Genomic DNA, 4,614 nt, shown 5'->3' with positions numbered 1-4,614 from the left:
AGTGCTAACTCCTCTCACTTTTTCAAAAACTTTCTTGACACAGTGAACCAACTCCACTACTTTAAAGGTAGCATACATAAGCGAAAGAAGTCAATCAGAGAAAGACAAGTATCGTATGATCTCACTGATATGAGGAATTCCTAATCTCAGGAAACAAACTGAGTGTTGCTGGAGTGGTGGGGGGTGGGAGGGATGGGGTGGCTGGGCGATAGACCTTGGGGAGGGTATGTGCTATGGTGAGTGCTGTGAATTGTGTAAGACTGATGAATCACAGACCTGTACCTCTGAAACAAATAATACAGTATATGTTTAAAAAAAAAAGAAGAAGAAGATAGTAGGAAGGGAAAAATGAAGGGGGGCAAATTGAAGGGGGAGACAAACCATCAGAGACTTATACGCAAACAATCATGGAACACTACACCAAAAACTAATGATGTAATGAATGGTGACTAACATAACATAATAAAATAAAATTTAAAAAAATAATTAAAAAAAATAAAGGTAGCATACAGGATGGTGGCTGATAAAGAGTGGTTGCATACAGGTGGCATTGGACAGCTTCCGGTCCCGGGATTGGGAGAAATGCTTGTTGCTGCTGCCCCTAGTGGCCATCTGGGGTATGAGTCAGTTGTGCCTTGGTCAAGAGTCAGGCCTGGGAGATGATGAAGCCATTAATTAGCCTGCCAGTAGGCCAGTGGGTGGGATCACCGTGGAATGTAAGAAATGAGAAATTTGGTGAATATGAGATAGATGTGGAAGTAGGGGTTAAGCATGCTTGCCAAAGGGCTTATATAGAGTGGTGTGAACAATCCTGCTAAAATAGTTTTGTAATATACTAGATAGTGTAAATCTACAAGTCTTTATTTATTGTTTGGTAATACTTCTTAAAGATTTTGCAGTGAACCCTCTCAGCAGCAATGAACCAAGAAACAAAGCAAATGTGTGTTTAGTGAAAAAATTAAGTACAGAATTCTCATTTCTCGGTGATGTTGATGAGGCATCTATAATGTACCTAAAATGTTTGCCCAGTTACTATCCACCATGAAATCTGTAGTAATGAAAACTAGAAAAAAAAAATGAATGTGCTGTAGAGGCCCCAGGATTTACTTTTTTTTTTTTTTTTTAAGATTTTATTTATTTATTTGAGAATGAGAGACAGAGAGCATGAGAGGGAGGAGAGTCAGAGGGAGAAGCAGACTCCCCGCCGAGCAGGGAGCCCGATGCGGGACTCGATCCCGGGACTCCGGGATCATGACCTGAGCCGAAGGCAGACGCTTAACCGACTGAGCCACCCAGGCGCCCCAGGATTTACTTTAAATGTGATACATTATTTTAAGATTTTCTTGGACAAGTATGAAATATGAAGCAATAGCTGTTAATGTGTTTGGTTTAATTAACAGAAGAACTCTGCAGACAGCTAAATGACTCTTATGTGTCAACAGATGCTTCAAATTACAAATTGATTAATTTCAGTAAGCGTTCAATTTTTTTCACGAAATTCATGGAATCAAAGTAAAAAAAAGTTCATCTGGCCATATTGTAAATATGTAAAATACTGTAAATTCTATGAAAAAGTTGAAGATAAAATTATTTGTTTTGTGAGTATCATAAATACAAATTCTGCATACATTTTATCTTTTGTCAATAAATTTCATGCTAAATAAGATGTCTATAAAGCAGAAATATCCCGTGAAGCTTTTAGAGGATTGTGGTTATTAAAAAACAAAATTTAGAAACAAGGAACTATTGAAATTTATCCTAGAAAAGCAAGGAAAGAATTGAATAAACAATGAGAACTTCATCAATTTACAAGATTTAATTTTGAAATTCTATAATTGTGCCTTGAGTATCCCGACTTGTCGAATAATCTTTTTTTTTTTTAAGATTTTATTTATTTATTTGACAGAGAGATAGACAGAAGAGCACAAGCAGAGGGAGTGGCAGAGGGAGAGGGAGAAGCAGGCTCTGCACTGAGCAGGGGACCCGATGCGGGACTCGATCCCGGGACCCTGAGATCACAACCTGAGCCGAAGGCAGACGCCCAACCATCTGAGCCAGCCAGGCGCCCCGTGGAATAATCTTTTGATGGAGCTCCTTGTTTTATTTCATAAATGTATATTCTGTGCTAGAATGGAATGAAAGCTAACAATTATGAAGCATCAACATTATATAAAATATTTTAAAGTATAAAGAGAGACAATTTAGTGACAAGTTTTGTCTTATAAAAGTATTTGCTAAAGAAATCTACTCTGAAAAAAAGCAAACAGAAGTCATCTGTGAAAATACCTTGGCTGAAATACTTACACATTTCAGAATAAAAAGAATAGAATCGAGAATTTCCTCCATTTAGCAGAATTTGTTCTGAACTTACTATTTGTTCTCATTGAAAATACTGTGGACTACAGAGGGGTGAACTGATAAGGAATGTGGCAAATTTGTTTTAAAAATACATCTATAATAAGACCATACTGAAAAAATACATTCCTCAGAAATATCTCAATATTTCTGGGTATTAGCAAATGATAAAGCTAAGAAACTAGATAAAGTATATGAATATATACCAACAACAATATCCTGCTTAGGCTACTTTTAATATTCTGATAATCAACATAAATGTTTCAAAATTTTTATTTTAATATACATAGATATATACGTTTTTAAGAAATAATTCTTTTTTGAAAAGATCCAACAATATAAAAAACCAATTTGTTGGCAAATATATATGTTACAATTATACATTTTAAATAATTTTAGTCCCCCTTTTATTCTCAAAAATATCTTAACTGGGCAGCTAAATTGTATAGTCACTCTATTTTAAACCCGAACTAGAGAAACAGTTAAGTCATTCATGCCCTAAATTGGTGAGAATAGCTTTGGAATATTTTTAAATGGATTTGGATGGAGGTTCTTTTGTTTTTATTTTAGGGTATAGGACATGGAAAAAAATACCTGAGAATTTAACATTTTAAAACTGTCTCAGTTGATTCTCAGCAAAAAAACCCTACAGACGAAGGTCACATAGGTTTAGCTTGCTGAATTTCAAGGAGCAGTACGGATGACCAACGTGACCAAATGCCCAGGAGGGAGGGGTGTCAGGGAGGTGGGACTTTCAGTGCTAAAACCATGGCAGTCTCAGCCAAGCCTAAATTTTTTGGTGGTCTCCCAACAGCTATTACATGTTCAGACCCCAGTGTGTTTAGGTGAGGCCTGGTTGTCATGTGGAAAAGGGAAATCAGAAATACTGAGCCTCTGAGCCATGGTTTCAGGAAAGGTGCTCTTTACCTTTAGTATATCACAAACTGAATTGCAACTTTCATGGCTCCCTTATATTCCAGTCCTCCCTTCTCAAACCAGAAAAACCCTAGACAAATATCTTGTGATGATTCCCTTCCTTTCCCTTACCCACCGGGGATAAACTTCTTTACACTGCTAACCCTTCCCAATTCCTAACTAACCTCCACACTGCACAACCCTGAAACTACTACTGCTTTTGAGAGTAAATGCAATATTTGAACAGCATCTGAGGCCTGCCTGACTTTACCAGAATCCAGTTCCCTAGGTATCCACCAAAAACAGCTGAGTATCGAACCCTTAAAGCCTTCTTCACTGCCGGGTGCCTAGTATGCTTTCGATAAATACATGTCGAATCTGTGAATGATAGATCCAAAGGCCCCTATTCAAATAATGGAAACTCATCCAACAGTACTGTCCCAGGCATCTGGTGAAAGAAAGACTTCAGGAGAGGAGGGGAGAGAAACAGCTGGAGAATAACCACTTGGCTTTTGCCTCATCTAAAAGCTCAGTGGATGAGGCAGAGTACAAATAAACCAGATAGACTGAGTAAAACTGTTTGTTCCTGTCTCCTTTGTCTCCCAGAGGTTGGAGAAGGAGTAGCTGCCTAAGGGACCTAACTTTTCCCTGTTGGCTAGTATCAGCTAGCTAGATACTTGGGAGAGAAAGCGTATCCAAAATTACCCTTATATTTTGAGAATTTACTTTGGAGATCTTAGAACCAGAAAACAGGAACACTTGACTATTTAGAAAACAGGTAACCAACACTTTTCAGATTTGTATACGATTCTTTAATTACCAGGAGAAAAGGTATTATTTCATGAAAAAGTCAAATTGGACAGAATACGTATTCTGGGTGTATAAAGGTGCCCCGTTGACCACAGCAACTGGAGGGTGTGTTCCTTGTCGTCTGGATTCCCAGGCTGTGTGATAACCAGGAGACAGCCCAGTGCAGGGGTGTATGTGGCCAATGGAAGAACACCTCCTAGCACCACCACTATGGCTGTGAGGCATTGGGCAAATGCAAATTACTCTCTTCACCCTTATCCACCTACTAGGGTTCTTATGAGAATTAAGGGGATCATCTGTGTAAAGCTCTTAGCAGCATGCCACATGGTAAGTTTTGAAAAGATAGGTATTGGTGGGGCGCCTGGGTGGCTCAGTGGTTAAGCATCTGTCTTTGGCTCAGGTCATGATCTCAGGGTCCTGGGATTGAGACCTGAATCGGGCTCCCTTCTCAGTAGGGAGTCTGCTTCTCCCTCTCTCTCTGCCCCTCTCCTTCCCCCCCCCCCCCCCCCCCCCCCCCCCCCCCCCCCCCCCCCC

Source organism: Mirounga leonina, unplaced genomic scaffold (genome assembly GCF_011800145.1).
Source record: "Mirounga leonina isolate KUSES-001 unplaced genomic scaffold, KU_Mleo_1.0 Mir_154, whole genome shotgun sequence".
Lineage (NCBI taxonomy): Eukaryota > Metazoa > Chordata > Mammalia > Carnivora > Phocidae > Mirounga > Mirounga leonina.
The sequence above is the reverse complement of the archived record's forward strand: the minus strand, read 5'-3'. Positions refer to the sequence as shown.